Genomic DNA, 17,707 nt, shown 5'->3' with positions numbered 1-17,707 from the left:
CACGCGCGCCGAAAGATAAACGCCTGCACGGCAGAAGCCGTGGAATTCCGACTCGCCGATGCTCGCATGCGTACGTCACTTTGTTGACTGCTGCTTCACCGTTTGTGTATTCTTTGAGTTGTTAGGGGAACACAAGTTTGCCCCAATAAACGTGATTTCCTCGAAGACAACTGCGTCGTGTTTGGCTTCGTGACAATATAACAACATTGTTCTCATACCGCGAACACCCCACATTATCTTGCATGCTGAAAGATACATGTGAATTTTTCTCTGGGAGGCAGTGAAGCAGTACTAATAGGACTTTTACTCTTAGTTAGACAATTTGACAACCTGGCTGCAGGTGAATCAATGTTGGAAACGTTGCAAAAACCAAAAACGCGGTCCTGAAGCCTACAAACGAGCCACATAAAAAGGAAGTTTCAAAATTGCTTCGTGGAATGTTGATTCTTACAAATTCCTTAGGTTTGTTTTAGACAAAAACCTGAGCTCGGCACCACATACAAATAAGGTTTATGTAAACAGGGAAACAGCTAAGGCAAGGATATATAAGCTTACATGACTGCTTTCTCCAATTTGAGACGTGATCGATTTTACGCAGTGGTTCAATATTACTTGTACTACTGTCTATTATTATGAGGCACCACCACTACAGCGAATATGAATGAAAAACAGCGATACAAAACCGTGCAGTTCACTCTACAGAAACTTTTTACTACCTGAAACAGACAATAGACCTCACCTGCTATTTCTTAGCACGAACTGCTAAAAATTACGCTGGATTTTAATTTAAGCTTTCAGTACGTATTTCGTAGAACATAAGGAAATAAGATTATCCGGTTACAGGCCCTATCGACCACGCAACATCAATCAGGCACTTAGAAAATAACTATAAAAAACACCCACAGTTAGGACATTGTAAGACCCAGGCTGTTAGTTATTCTCCGCCCAGTTTTCTGAACAAACAACCTGATATTCACATGATATAACATAGGCCCCGTTTTATTGGTGCCTTTAAATAAAATATTACTCTGGACCTTTATACTCGCTATGAGCAATCAACTCTGCAGAACCGGAATTGTTGTTAACGTGGAATGATTCCTGTCTTGTACACGTGTGTAATACTTTGGTAAATAGCTCGTTCTGCTAAGTTCCTTCAGTTATGTTCTTATTTTATTTGCCTCATGTATTATGTCTGTTTCCTGTAGCGCTGTTAGCAATCCTTATGTACGGTTGTATGGACCTTAATCTATCATGGTCCTTCTGCCTTTAGCAAACTCCCCTGTGACTTCGTTTCCAGAAAATATAAATGAATTTGTGCATGAAAGATGTTGTTGTCTGGATAAATAATTATATATGTATGAAGTTTGCTTATTCTGCAACAGCTGCATTCCAACCGTTGGGGATTACACAGCAGGATGCTCTGGTGACCACATAGCTCACATCGCACAAGAACCACTACCTGCTTTGTATTGCAGAACATTGGAGTGTCGAGCTTGAGTGTGAAACACTTCTGCGGTATGAAGCCTCTGCCTCGATCAGCTTGTCCGCCTGATCCCTTTGTTCTTTTTGTGTGGGTGCTGGCTTAAAATACCGTTCGGATCCTTTCGTATTAGCTTCTTTGTCATTTGTATTCGCTACTCAAAACAGACCAACATATGGAGCTTGTGACTTCACAAACATGAGTAAGAACATTTACCGAAAATAGATTCTTGAGAATAGCATGCTTCTAACAATTAATCAGCAGCATGTCAAACGAAAGCAACAGCGGTTTAAATATGAGGATAAAGCAGTTGATTTCATAACAGAAGTTAAACCTGTTTATATCAGGAGGAAAAACCTCGCGCCTTGAATTGTGCACTCACCGCAAGGAATGATGCGGACGTTTTCTGCATGCCTTATCTGGACATGTTCTCTGGCGGGTACGTAAAGTCAGTATATATTCCCGAAACACGACGGGTGTTCTCTATTCCTTGCTTTTCAATTTACAATGGCGGCTTATTTCGTAGGCCAGGTCGTACTCAGCCTGGTGTCGTCTCGGAAGGTGATTCCTATGTTCTTACTACCAAGATAAGTTTTATATTGAATTTAGCACGGTTTCTCGTAAAACTGAGTTTAAATAAGGTACGTTGTTGGGTACTTGGTCTTTCATACTTAATGGATGTGTAGCGCAACGAGAACACCGAGGACAGAAAGGAGGAACAAGGACAAAGCACCATACGTGGCAACTGTGTCATCTCTGTTTTAACTAAACTTTTTGCTTTCTTGATAATATATCGGCGTTTCATTTAAACCTTGCTGCTCCAGTTATTTCAGAACTATTAAGTAATATAATTAATGTCATTTTGAAACGTGGTACATTTCCGACATCTTATAAAAAAAGCTAAACTGATCCCGGTACACAAAAAAGGTGATACGACAGATGTCCGTAACTATCGCCCTATTTCTATTTTGCCCTCCATTGGTAAACTTATTGAAAAATTATTGTTGAAACGTATTAACAAGTACCTCAACAAATTTAAATTGCTAAAGCCTTCTCAATTCGCTTTCCGTGCTGGTAGTTCTACCAATTCAGCTTTGGTATCATTTACCAATTTCTTGAAAACTTCCATCGACAACGGTAATTTAGTAGGGTCTGTATTTCTGGATTTTACGAAAGCCTTTGATACTATTAGTCATAATACTTTATTTAGCAAATTAGAATCCTTGGGTATCACTGGTCCTTCCTTAACCTTCATCAAAGATTACCTACTTAATCGCGAACAATCAGTGTGCATAGGGGACATTAATTCCAACCTTAAAATAATTAATCAAGGGGTGCCACAGGGTTCTATTCTTGGGCCCTTACTGTTTTGTATCTATATTATTGATTTGCCAGATTGCCTTGATGATTCCAAAGTTATTCTTTACGCTGATGATACCACTATTTCCATTTCGCGTAAATCATTACCTACTCTGATCAATATGTTGAACAAGCAACTGGCTAATGTTGTTGAATTATGTCATTTAAACAACCTTATTTTAAATCCACTCAAAACTCAGTTCTTGGTTTCTAAAACTTCCACAAAAATACTACTTTTTATACAAGTGTTCATTGACCATCATTTCATCCCTGCATCTGACTGTGTGTGTTTTCTGGGCATAAAATTAGACCCTTTGTTGAAGTTCACTAATCACATTTTTTACATTAAACTAAAAACAGCATTTGGTATACGAACATTCATCAAATCTCGTCCATTTTTTTTCACTTGAAACCTTATTTTCTTTATACTTTGCCTTAATACATAGTCACATCACCAATGGCATAACGTCTTGGGGAAATACATATAACACCCATCTTTCGTCCGTACAGCACCGAATCAGGCCATACGCATTATTACCAACAGTTCATTTTATTTTAATGCTACTGCACTCCTTCAGGCTAACTGCATTTTTACTGCGTCTGGCTTGTTTAACTTTCACTTAATCATAATGTTATTTAAACAGCTTAACAAACAGCTTGCGTTGGATTTAATCGATCCTAGATTACGCACTAACACCAATAGCACTAGGTTCGCCCACAATCACAACTTTCTTTTATCTAAATGTAATACCAACTATGGCACAACGACATCGTCCTTCACGGTGAATAAATTATGGAATAACTTGCCCGATACTCTTAAATCATCATCTTCTTTGCATGCATTCAAACCTGAACTTAAAAACTTCATCTTGTATAACTAGGTTGACAACAATAATTAGTTCTGATGTTAAAGTGTGCCCGTAATTAAAAATGTTTGTAAATTTAGGTTTCCTCGTTTATGACTTACTTATGTCTGTTTGTATAACTGATTACAATGCACTTGTGTCGCATTGAGGATGCTTAATTGTTTGTTTGTTGTTGTTTTCTAGTACTTCACTATTCACTTTCGTTGTGTAATTTTGCTTGCTGTATAATTAATCTTTTCAATGTTATTGTTAACCGAGGGTCCCGCTGCAGTCGCCCGACTTTGGGACCCTCGTCTGCATACTACTGACTGTGAACTGTGTTATTTCGAACGAATAATAAACTAAAACTGAACTGAACCAAGAAAATACATGTACAGTTGTAACTGGGTAACAGTAGATTACCTCCTTCTGAAGCCATGCTGACGCTTTGATAGCACATTGTGTGCAGTGAGACATTTTTACACGTAGTTTGCAATAACAAGCTCAAGAAGTTTGCAAAGACTGCTTGTAATCTAATTGGGACGATAATTCCCAAACCATAAAGGGTCCTCTTTTTATGCATTGGTTTCACAAGTTCTGTAACCCCATTAGCGGGTTTTCTCCGATAGCTAGTGAAAGATGAAGACCAATATCACACAGGAAACTACAAAAAAACAAACAAAACGAGGGAGCACTAGGAGAGTGTACTGTTCTCAAATGTATAGCTAATTATTTGACTGTCCGCACGCAGCATGTGGAATTTACAGTAAGACTTCACCTACCACTCCAGTTACACCTGGACTCCAGCAAGGCTGCGTCCTGACTACCATTATGGTTTCATTTTAGATGTGAAGCATCTCATGCTCAGGGCTGTATCCCTCCCTCCCTTGTTGTCGTTGTCCGCCGTTCGCACTCTACTGCGCATGCGCGTCTCTTCAGCCCCGTCAGCGTTTGGGTTGACGTCAGCGCAGTCCACTATAAAATGAAATAGTTAGGCGGCGCCCGGTTTCGATACCACGTCTCACTGGCCGCAACGGGAGGTACGTGGCGCTTTTCACAAACCAAGATGGAAGCATGTGCTACGAACGCGCCTCATATTCTTCACTCATTTAAACTACGTCAAGAAGCTACTGATACAACGAAGGCACGCGCAGCTGAACTTCAACGGAAATGATGAACTGAAAATTTGGAGGAGGATGTTGAATTTCCTGCGGGAAAGCTTTGGCGGGAAGCGCCACGTGTCTTGCAGCTCAACCAGATAAGAGGACGAAGAGGGCGAGCAGCGGAGTATTAGCGTGAGCACGCAATAAAGAAAGACGAGAACCAGGAGGTGTTCGATCAAGTAACGCGGGTGCCGGTCTCTTCGTTCTCTCTAAATTTCTCTACGTTTCTCTACATGTCTCTGTCTCTACATGGGGGTTCACACTACGTTCCCATTCGTGCTTCGGTAAATCAAAGAACATACCGGCAACACAATGGAACCTACACGGAACTCCCACCATGCTTCGCATCCTCCTCATTGTTTCTCACGGGAAGATGGTGTAATTTTTGTCTCGTGGTTTATGTCAGAACTGATTGCGTAAGGCAGTTACACTTTTTACAGCGTTGGGTTGCCTATGCTGAAGTAGTCGCCTTCAGCTTTCCTGTGCATTGTTATTTCATATTTTCTCTCCAACGGCCAAACTTTGTGATGCAGGTCCCATAAAGGGGACATGCACACAAAATACACGCTGGTTTGCTTAGTACTTTCCGTGCCTCTCCGGCTGGAAAGAATGATTTATTCTTTGTGAAATAAAACATTTTAAGCCAAAATTTCAATTCTGCCGCTAAATCGTGTGGTTTTGTGACGTTGAAAATGACGTATCCAGAGAAGGTGCTTAAAAATAAAGATAACCTGCTTACCACGGCTTTTACTATCTAACAGACGGTTGTTTAGTTATCTTGTTTATCGCCCAGTTTCATATACGGCGCTTTAATACCGCTGAAGTGCCAGTGTCGGAACTTTAAGCCTGGTCGGGCTTTGATATGTGCTGTATATTTATTAGTCTTCATACTAATCGTTTCTTTATTAATGTTATGACTCGACAAACAGGGTCATGTAAGCGACCGTGCTGCTTAGGTTAGTTGCCCAGTATTGTGTCAGAGAAGTCAACTTATGGCTGTGCTAGGCAGTGTCGGCCGGCCATGGAGTTAATACTACTGAGTGGGCTGGTAAATTGCCTCCCTAATTGATTGTGGCTTTACGTGTTGGTTGATAACTCGTAATTGTTCACCCTGCAATTCCAACTTCTTTAAAAATGTGCCCTAAATGCATGAGCAAATGGCTCATTCGGCGATTTGATAAGTTTCGCATAACGTTCGGTTGGTTTTGCCGGCCTTAGCCAATTGCACAGCTGGGTGTGCGATATAATGGGTTCTGCTGCGGAAAATGACCTGTCTTGTAGCGAGGCCATTCTCTTTTTTTTCCTCATTGTGTAGCCTATTTGAACAAAGTTTATGCTAAAGGTGGTGCCACTTTCATCTTAACGAGGCAATCTTTCGAATGAACACAACTTGTTTTTGTTTGCATGGCCCCTTTTACCTTTCGTGTGGTTGCTGCGAAGAATCAGTGAGCAAGACTATGTCACTGATTAACATGAAGGTTTCGGTTACTTGGTACTCGTTAAACAAAAGTTTGCATGGAGGAAAAAATGAACAAGCGACGGAAAATGGTCCGTGCCATAACGCGTTAACCAGCCATCGCTTTTTGTCCATCGTTCTTTGTAACAGCGAAGTTCATGGGAAAATCTTTTCTGCTTGGTGTCCGCAGTTAAAATACCCAGAAATTGCAACACATCGTGGCAACACATCGTGGCAATACATGTTCATAAGGAGAAAGACACATCATAGCGTAGTAGTGAAATCGATTCTATGTGGTATCCGCCGAATAAAAATGCCCAGACAGTGCCGAGTGCTCGCTCATGCAACGGCCGTTCGTCCGTGGAAAAGACCCCATCCTCATGTCGTGTACGATTTCAGCCGATTTGATTCTTCTTTACTGTTATTGCAACACAGATGAAGTAAAGGTCGATCCGGGAAAGAAGAAGAGCAAATCCGCTGAAATCGTGCAATTAAAACTCTCGTGAGGATCGGGAAGGTTGCGTAAAAGCATTACGTGTTAGTGTGACCTTCCTGCTTTTCTATTTTTTGCGCTGTAAACGTTTGTTCAAAAGACATCGTCGTGCTCAAACCTCGATAGTTCAATAAAGCCCCGTGTACCCATACTCCTGGTTTCCCAGGACATGTTTTTCGAAACCGCATTCAAGCTTGTTTCGAAGAGTTTTCGCAAGATGGTACCCCCTGCCGTACTGGCTAATAATGAAGTACTTCTATGTGAAGGTTTGTGCTGTCGGTGTGTCAGTAACCTATGTAGCGTACAAGTTTTATGCAGACTTCCTCTTTTCTTTGGTCTTGAGCGCTCCCAGCACTGCTGTGGTGTCGTTTATCAACCACATCTAATTGGTGGAAAATACTCCGCGGATATTTCTTGGTTTAAGGTTATTTTGTGAACGTCTTGTATAACGCTAAGAGTAGGCTTATAATCTACAGTTAATAATATCCACCAAGCTATTGTGCTGTGAGTTACATAAGATATTGTCACGGCATAAACAAAACTACATGTGGAATGGTTTATTTACACAGGCGAACTTGTGCCCAGAAGCGAGCTGCGAACCTCTAGCCTTGTCCGAACTCTCGAGCTCCTCTTCCTTCTCTTGTTCTCCGGGTCTCTTTCTTCGTCGTCGTCGTCTCCACAAGTAATCAGCGACTATCCCCCAAGTTGCGTCTGTGGAGAAACAAGAGCGGTTAATGAATGCCTGCCCAGGGCATGGCGTCAAAGTTCAAACTCATTACCAGCCGTGGCATTGCCCCCCCTCCTGGATGGCATCGACCCGATGCCACTCGTTCAAAACAAGAGGATAATCATAACCACTTGGTTACAACGTCAGCATGCGGCGGGGACGCAAACGCACACGAACAGTCATCGCGTTGTCATCGGGCGTGGTACAGTTTCAGGCGTACGACATGTACAACCTCTGGGCAAGGTTGTCCCCTTGGAGAGGAAAACGCGTTTCCTCCTGGAACCACGGCGTAGGTAACGTCCGAAAGACGCGACAGAACGTTATAGGGCCCGAAGTAACGCCGCAGTAGCTTCTCTGAAAGGCCACGACGGCGAACGGGTGCCCATACCCATACGAGATCGCCGGGTCGGTACTCCACATCGCGACGTCCGGCATTGTACCGTCGGGCATCAATTTCTTGCTGTGTGCGAATTCAAAAGCGGGCCAGCTGGCGAGCTTCTTCAGCTCTCTGCCTCAGGTTTTCGATATTGTCGTTCGTTATTGCAGCGTTGTCAACAGGCAGCATTGCGCCTAACGTCGTAGTGACCTCGCGACTGTACACAAGTTCAAACGGAGTGAAACGAGTAGTTTCCTGCACAGCCGTATTGTAAGCGAAGGTGGTGTAGGGATGAATTTTGTCCCAGGTCTTGTGGTGAAGGTCAATGTACATAGACAACATATCTGCCAATGTTCGGTGTAGTCGCTCCGTCAAGCCGTTTGTTTGGGGATGGTATGCGGTACTTTTCCGATGAGCTCTGTGCGTCAACCGGAGGACGTCCTGCACTAAGTCTGCGGTGAAGGCTGTGCCGTGGTCTGTTATATTAACAGCAGGCGCGCCATGTCGGAGAACGATGTCGTAGAGAAAAAATTTGGCCACCTCTGCAGCAGTTGCACGTGGAAGCGCTGCCGTCTTAGCGTACCGCGTCAAATAATCCGGAGCAACAATAATCCACTTGTTCCCCGATGACGACTTCGGGAATGGGCCAAGTAGGTCCATCCCAATTTGGCGAAATGGTGCGTCCGGCGGATCCAGCGGATGTAGTAGTCCTGCGGGTTTGACGGTTGGTGCCTTGACACTGGCAGTCACGGCAGCTCCTCACATACTGCTGCACTGATGTTAGTAGTTTGGGCCCATAGTATTTCTGATAGATCCTTGACAACGTGCGACTGACTCCTAGGTGCCCAGCGGTTGGTTCATCATGGCAGGCCTGTAAAATTTCAGTTCGTAATGCTGACACAATGACGAGGAGAACCTTCTCCTTGCTATGGTCGTGATTCCTTTTGTACAGTACGTCGTCCAGTAGGCAGTAAGAATTTAGTCCCCGAAGAAAGGCGCCTGGAGCCGTGGTAACGTTTCCGCGAAGGTATTCAATGAGTGGTCGCAATTCTGCGTCGGCCAATTGAGGTGCTGCCATATCCGCAGTATGAATGACTCCGCTGAACGAATATTCCTCGTCGGCGTCGGATGATCCGGCCGGAAGCGGTGCTCGGGACAAACAGTCAGCGTCACAGTGTTTCCTACCCGATTTGTATACGACCGTGATGTCCTATTCTTGTAGCCGTAAGCTCCATCGAGCAAGCCGTCCGGACGGGTCTTTGAGGTTTGCCAGCCAGCAGAGGGAATGGTGGTCGCTAACAGCACGGAACGGCCTACCGTACAAGTACGGGCGGAACTAGCTGATGGCCCACACTACTGCTAGGCATTCTTTCTCTGTCGTGGAATAGTTACTTTCCGCTTTGGAAAGAGCGCGGCTAGCGTATGCTATCACTTTCTCTACACCGTTCTGCCACTGTACGAGGATGGCACCGATGCCAATGTTGCTGGCGTCAGTACGAATTTCGGTGTCCGAAGCGTCGTCGAAGTGAGCCTGCACGAGTACAGTTTGCAAGCGCTCACGGAGGCCGTCAAACGCATTCTGATGTTCTTCACTCCATTCGAAGGCTACGCTATCTTTCATAAGTCGCGTGAGGGGCTCCGCTATGTGAGAAAAGCCTTTCACAAAGCGTCTCTAGTATGCGCAAAGTCCCAGGAAGCGTCTGACAGCCTTCTTATCACTGGGTCGAGGGAACGAGGCTACAGCAGTCGTTTTTTCGGGGCCTGGTCGAACGCCATTAGCACTCACAACATGGCCCAGAAATTTAAGCTCTTGAAAACCAAGGTGATATTTCTATGGCTTGATAGTTACCTGCGCTGCACGAATGGCTTCCAGGACACTTCTCAGGCGGGACAAATGCTCTGCAAACGTGCTAGAAAACACAACAACGTCATCCAAATACACGAGACACGTCTGCCATTTGAGTCCAGCCAGAACAGTGTCCATCATGGGCTGGAGCGTAGCCGGCGCAGAGCATAGGCCGAAGGGAAGGACCTTGATTCATACAGGCCGTCTCGTGTCACGAACGCCGTCTTCTCGCGATCTCGCTCGTCGACTTCGATTTGCCAATAGCCAGATTTCAGGTCAAATGAAGAAAACAATTTAGCATCACGTAGGCGGTCTAATGTGTCATCAATACTGGGCAGGGGATAGACGTCTCGCTTTGTAATACTGTTCAATCTGCGGTAATCAACGCAGAAACGGAGGGTGTTGTCTTTTTTCCTTACTAGCACGACAGGTGAGGCCTATGCGCTTCTTGACGGTTGGATAACATCACCTGCCAGCATCTCTTCCACTTGCGTCTTGATTGCCTCCCGCTCCTTAGGCGACACTCTGTACGGGTGCTGCCGCACAGGCCTGCCGGACTCGTCCGTAATTATTCGGTGCTTCGCGACCGGCGTATGGCGCACTTTAGATGTGGTGGCAATGCAATCGGAAAATTCGCGCACAAGGCGTATTGAAGCATCCTTCTCTGTGGTCCACAGTTTCTGGTCGATTTCCACGGGTATGTGTATTTCAGCAGTCGTCGACTCATCAGAAGTTGTCCCCAATGTGGTTTAATGGGTCACTTCGGCGACTTTCTCGATGAATGCAACGGTGGTACCTTTCGCGAGGTGGCGACGCTCATTGGTGAAGTTGGTAAGCAAGACGGGTGTGCACCCATTCTAAAGGTGGACAAACCCTCTTGCGATACAGATACCCTTGTTTAGTAGCAACCGGATATTCCGTTCGCTTATACTTTCGTAGTCGACGAATGCGTCACTTCTGACATCGACAAGTACGCTTGTGCGGGCGGGAAGCGTTACGTTGTCGTCGACAATACGAAGGGCCGGGTCATGTCGGTCGGTGATGCTTCCGGCTATAGCTTTCTTTGTGGAGAAGGTTATTGTGGACTTCGGTAAGTCAATAACGGCCCCATACGAGTTGAGAAAGTCCATGCCAGGTATCAAATCCCTCGAACAATCGGGAAGTACTACGAAGGTGCCGATGTACGTGAAGCCGCGGATCTCGACCCACGCAGTGCATATACCGGCAGGTGTGATTAGATAACCCCAGCTGTGCGAATTAGTAGGCCTGTCCAGGGGGTGATAACTTTCTTAAGTGAAATCGCTAGAGCCTTGCTAATAACGGAGTAATCTGCACCCGTGTTGGCCAACGCAGTCGTCGATTAGTACAAGTAGGTCGCAGGAAGCCGGTTGGGTGGTGCAGATTTTGTTGTCACTGGGCGTCTCGTCGTTGGTATCCGCTCACTCCCATCGCCATCGTCACAATGGAGGATCTTCGAGCGATTCGTCATCAGCGGCCTCACCTCCAGGGGTAGCTGACTTCAGTTTCCACGGCTTTCAGGGCTGCGCGATAGGCGGTTGGTGGAGTTGGGCGCGAAGCGAGGACTGAAGGAGCGGCGTCGGTTCGGGGACGGTGAACGGGACTCAGAGCGTCGGTGGGGCAAAATGTCGCGACGTTCGGCGAGGTATCTTGCAATCTCAGGCAGCCGTTCTCTGTTTCGTGGACGCGGCGCATTGAGTGCGAACCCACGCTTACCGGCCTGGCGGTATGGGCACGCGCGATACACATGACCAGCCTCCCCGGCAGTGGAAGCAAAGGGGTGTGCGGTCAGGGGTGCGCCAGATATCACTTTTCCCGGAGTTTACCTCACCATGAAGCACTGCCTGCAGCTCCTCCCGGACTATCCTCCTTACCAATTCACAAAAGCCGTCGACATTGCCTTCCAGCGCTGTGAGAAGGTTCGTACCAGAGACGGCAGCTTCCTGGCTGCTGTACTGCCGTGCCCTTTGTTGAAGCGCCCTGTGTATCGCGGTGGCCTATTCAACAAATCCGGGGACTGTTTTTGGAGGAACCCTCATCAGTCCGGCGAAGATCTCTTGCTTCACGCCGCGCATCAAATGCCGCAACTTCTTGTCCTCGGGCATGGATGGATCTGCGCGCCGAAATAAGCTGACCATGTCCTCGACGTACATGGCAACGCTCTCACTCGGACGTTGGTTCCTTGCCTACAGCGCAATCTCAGCCTTTTCTTTGCGGTCCATGCTCACATCGGTAGCTAGTAGCCGCTGGCGAAAAGCCTCCCAGGAGGTCATTGCAGCTTCGTTGTTCTCAAACCAGGTACGCGCGGATTCTTCCGGAGCATAGTAGGCATTCTGAAGCTTACGCTGCTCATTCCAACCTTTGAATCTGGCGACACGCTCAAACTGGTCGAGCCAGACCTCCACATCTTCGAAAGGTTCGCCATAAAAAAACTTCGGCAACCGTTGCTGCTGAACCACGCACCGAACTGTCATGGCAGTCTCAGGCGGGACCGGTGGGCTGTTGTCCCGTCATATCATCCTGGCTCTGCGATCTGGAAGCAGCCCGTACTCCACCGGCAGACCAAGTAGGCGGCGGCTGGTCCTCTCATGAACAGGCGTGATCGGGGTGTCCTGGAGCTTACTCGAAGCCCTTTATGAACCGGGTATCATGTACCCCGCAACTCCACCACTTCTGTCACTGTATAAACAAAACTACTAGCGGAATGGTTTATTTACACAGGCGAACTGGTGCCCACAAGCGAGCTGCGAACCTATAGCCTTTTCCGAACCCTCGAGCTCCTCTTCCTTCTCTTCTTTTCCGGGTTCCTTTCTTCGTCGTCGTCGTCTCCACAAGTTATCAGCGGCTATCCCCCAAGTTGGGTATGTAGAGAAACAAGATTGGTTGGTGAATGCCTTCCCAGGGCATGGTGTCAAAGTTCAAACTCATTACCAGCCGTGGCAATATGGTCGTTCGCATGCTGTCATTTCACGCGTTGCGACAGGCTCTTTTCGTGCTGGCACCGAGAAATGAGTCAATCAAAAAATTGCACTCCTAAAAATGGACAATTGATCACAAGAAATGTGTCCTATTGAGCGAATCTTTTAGGCCCACTCTAAAACTGCGCGAAGGGTTGCATTAACGCACGGTAGCACACATCCCCAACATGGCCCTGAACGACGCTTGGTAAGAAATAATGCATGATGCTTACGCTGAATTGTTTGCGCTCGAAGCAGGCACACCTACTACTCAACCCTTATCAAATCCTCCAGGTGCATTTGGGTCTCTCGCGTTCTCTAAGTGATATTGATAAAACGTTTACCGCCGTCCATCAGGTTGATTAGTTGAGTGCTCCGGGCAGACGCGATTGTAATCTTTTCGAGACCTCCGTTGCATCACTTTCGTCTGTTTGTTCATATTCTCTCATGTTCGCAGCCAACTGGGCCTGACTTCTTGCATATTTTTATAGCTCTTTTTTCTCTCCTTCATTGTGATACCTACAAAGCTGAACGAAATGTCATGTCGTCAATACCGCATTGTTTTCCACACACGAGCATACGTTTAGTGTGTGGCGCACTCGGCAACAACTGTAGCTTAAAAAATAGGAAGAAGCCTTCGCCTTAAACCAACTGCAAAAGAGCTCCCCTGCAACTAGTTCACGAATCCCAGCAGAAAATACTCGCACGTTCTTCAGGGTGTTGCAAGTGGTTCAGGCCTTCTCGGGTGGCCTTTTGCACACTGCATGATAGCCTTTCTCATGCGGTAGCACGCTCTAGCTGGCTACCTTCGGGATAATTACCAGTGGCAGTGAGAGCTGCAACCAAAAGAGCCTAGCTATTACCCATTTCCCGCGTGTTCTAGATAGTGTTGGAACGGGGCATCCCACCGGAATCATCAATGTTGTGACTCACATCCCAGCTTGCCACCGATGTTGGGAATCAGCCATGCCGACGCTGTCACCACTGTTGCGACTGGCCATCCGAGCACAGTCACAGGTGTAGCGACGTTCACTTGCTCCGTCCGCTGTCGACGCGGCGCAGAGCAGAGCGATGAAGTTCTCGCGCCGACGAAAGGTTGAAGCAACATTTATAAACAGTATGTACAAGGGCAATAAAAGCTTTACATGGCTTGCACAGAGGCGACCGCACCCGTCCACTCGGTGCCTCCGAAATGTGCCGCCGAAGAATGCTGAAGATAAGTGCCACCGGGCGGGTTTTTATACCCCCTCAAGTCCGTTGCGGCCCCGAGAAGTTTGCATCGCTCCCATCACTACTGTCGCTGGCCGAAGTTTGAAATCCGACGGATGGAAGCGAAGCGGTTGTGTCAGCTAAGCTGGCGCGATGTTGAAAGAAACGGCGACAACCACGCCGTCTCCGTGAAGCCGCCTCCAGGTGTGTGGGTGTATGTCGGTTGCCGGTTGTTCACCCGACACATGATTCGGCCGAGCCGCCCCGACGCAGAACGATGAGGAGACTGTACCGCGGTGCATGGTTTAGCCTGTCGGTAGCGGGCGGTTTGTTCTGGTTTGGACAAGGCGTGAATCGGCCCCGATATCGGCGCGTCGCCCCGTGCAACCAATATGGGATGGGCGTTCTGGCACAACAGTACCCCCGCCGCCAGACAACGCATCAGGAAGACCAGCTGCATCCACGTGGCTGGGATGCCTGGCGCGCTCTTCCTTCAGGCTCATTGCAGGATCACCTGCAGTGCACCAGGAAAAGGGCGGCTCCACCACGCTCCTCTCCACGAACAGGTACCAACTGCCAGGACCGGGTCACAGGTATATCGCCGTGCTACCCAGGTGTCTTGATCAGCTTCGTCCGGCTGTTTCTCTTTCATTTCTCAGCCCCGGACGCTCGTCGTTCTCCAGCTTGCAAAGAACCGACCGACAACAGGCGCAAGCAAGCTAACAGGCTCTGTCCTCCGTCCAAATACCCGACTCCAAAAAACGTGATAAACTTCCCTAGATAAGTGTCTATCCCAAATTTGGACCCTCTACACCAAGAGGCCCATGCGCGAAGCAGAACTCTTAAAACAGGAACTCAAACTATGTGTCGAAGATAATACACGACATGAAATGATCATAACTATGATTGATTACTTCAAATCACGCGGTGCGGAAATATTCTACTGAGGAGAATAATTTTGCTCCCATATACCTGTTCGCTAAAAGGTGTTCACGGATAGACGAAACCAAAGACACGAGTGGGAGGAAAGCAGAATTACTTATATAGCATGGCTTACTGCGTCTGAGTTAGCGTTCAAGATTCCTTTCTGATAGAGAACGACATGATTGTGCTGGTGGAGCATCATACTGCACCTAAGCAAACCACCACTTCTATATGACATGTGATTTAACCAGGTTAGCGGCCAATGATCAGTTTCCACAACAAACTGGGAAACGGATACATAGCACGCCAACTTCTGCGCTGCCCACACGACGCAGCCACATTCCTTTTCGAATGTACTGTACGGCTCTTCACTGCACGTTAGCTCGCAGCTTAAGTAAAAAACTGGTCATTCCCGGCCATTCCCATCATCTTAGTGTAGTAGAGCTCCCATGCCACCATCGCTCTCAACGCACTGAATCACGAAATATTTCGAAAAGTCGGGGGCCATTAGAAGTGGCTCCACGCTCAGGGTTTATTTGAGCTTTTGAAACGCGTCCTCCTTCAATGTGTCTCTTATACCTTTACAGGCTCAGTCTTTCTCAGAGCGTCAGGTAAAGAACTAGCCAGTGTGTAGTAATCTCTCACATAATTCTGGTAATATCCAGCCAAACCAAAAAAAGCCCTAATCCCGGACGTAGTGGTTTTAGGCGGTATTTCACGACCAAGGCTACTTTGATTACTGACGGTCTTCTTCCACCACGCTACCACCACCACCTGGCTTAGTACGTCTCTTCGGCGCCAATCTATGTGACACTCGAACGATTGGCTGACAGGCCTGCTTCTTTGGGCCTGCTCAACACGACTCTTAATTGCCCACGTGCTCCTCGCATAAGCTAGAAAAGCTTGCGACATTATGTAGGTGAGGGAGCGCGTACTTCGACAGGCCACGAAACACGCGATCTGTTAGTCTTAAGAAGCAATACGGCGCATTTTCGAATCCGAAGCCTAACATGGCGGGAAGGACTGTTCTGAACGGGAAACGAAGACCGCTGCGTTAGAACTCCGCGCCCCCGGCACGCGCCATCATTTGAAACGCGGTCTCTTTGGGCGGTCATATACAAGCTTCGCAGGGCTCACGCCCGTACTCTCGTGCGGAGATGACTTCAAGGCCAACATAGCAGCAGGAACGCATACCTCCCGATCGCTTTTACACTCAAAGCACAGACCTCTAAACTTTCGCTTTCGCACTGACTGCCTTCGCTCCACTGGGTTAGAATGCGGAGGCGAAGGTTAGAATTTGCATGCTAGCTATCAACGACTGGGGACAATGTAGAGTTAACCTAGCACGGCGTGACCAGCTGATTATTCCCGCTGATGGGGATGACGTAACCCGCTTCGGCCGTTGGCGGTTCGACAAGCTACCGCCAGAGGTTTCGGTCCGATCGCAGCACCAGCTTCGTACTCGAGCGGTTTTCGGGTCCCGCTCACAGGCTTTGCCGCAACGTCACCCCAGTTAGTGCTCGCACCCAAAGGAACACCTTCCGTTTCCGGGGGCCCGCACGGTTACGCCTGGCTAGCCTCACAGATCAAACTCTGCCGCGAATCCTCGTCATTTCGCACACTGCGCGCACTCCGGTCGGAAGTAGTTTCCAAGGCCTCCTCTGATTCAGAGTATTTTACTGATTCTGCTGAACCCGAGGCCGACACATGAACGCGATCAGCGGGCTCGTCGGGCATGCATCGGACGTCTAAGCATGCGCGTTATGTCGTTTAGGTTCCCCTTTGCTCTCCGAGACGGCAGTACTCTCTCTGTTAGCGCCCTTTGGTACGAGCTCACTTGATTTACCTCTCAGCCGCGCTTCGACCTTGAACTCGTTTTCACGCACACTCTGATCAGACACTGGGGTTAACGTACTCTTCATGTCACCCGGCTGTGTCCACTGCGTTTCTCCACCGAAGGGTTTTACGCAACCCCGTTCAGCTGCTGGCGACTCCACTAACATACCGCGAGAGGTTTGGGTCGCCTCGTAGTTCGGGCTACGCTGCTGGGCATGCTTTCCCGTCTCGCGCGCTGGGGAAGAATCAAGTATCTGCTAGAGCTTCCCCGCTTGCGATCTGGTAAGTTCCATGCACTGGCAACTACTCGCGGTCTGTGTGCGCTTATCGAAACCTTTATTTCGAAGCGACCGCTCTGCCTCTGCGCCCTTCTCGTTTTCCTGGCTAACTTCTCTGTCCAAGATTACGAGTGCGGTCGCTCAGCGTTTGCCCTGGGACGCTCCATCTTCCGGCAGTGACGTCTCAACAACGAACGGCAGCCGTTGATCCCGACTTCTCTGACCGCTCGCCTGATCTGTCGAAGTAACGCTCGACGACGGCGAGCGCTGCCGAAGCTTCATCTCTAGCCTCCTCAACTTGAGCCGTTCCTGACTTTCGGCTTGCTCGCGCTCTTTCTCCTCCTGGCGCTCGCGACGCTCTTTCTTTTCGGATTCCTTGGGCTCACGGCGCTGTTTGATATCATCCCAGGCCTTATTGACTTCCTCAGCCGTTACGTTCTCCTCCCGCATGATCTGAAGGATCGCATGCTTCCGTTTCGCACAGCCCAAGCACAGCCCAGCTCCTCACAAATTTCGATGAGTTCTCTCACTATAAGATTCTCCATCGTTTGCACTAGCCTCTTGCTGCTTGCCTATGCTTGCGTTCCTATACTGTCGAGGTACTAGCAAGGAACGCGCATGTAATTCCCTATCGTGCTTTGTTTACACTCTCGGCACTACCTTTGGTTTCAAAACACTTTTTCTATGCTTCAAACACTCAAAACTAGACACAGTGCTTGACACTGCCCTTTTCTAAACTA

Source organism: Haemaphysalis longicornis, unplaced genomic scaffold (assembly GCF_048455015.1).
Source record: "Haemaphysalis longicornis isolate Haplotype H1 unplaced genomic scaffold, Haemaphysalis longicornis Haplotype H1 scaffold_157, whole genome shotgun sequence".
Taxonomy (NCBI): Eukaryota; Metazoa; Arthropoda; class Arachnida; order Ixodida; family Ixodidae; genus Haemaphysalis; species Haemaphysalis longicornis.
The sequence above is the reverse complement of the archived record's forward strand: the minus strand, read 5'-3'. Positions refer to the sequence as shown.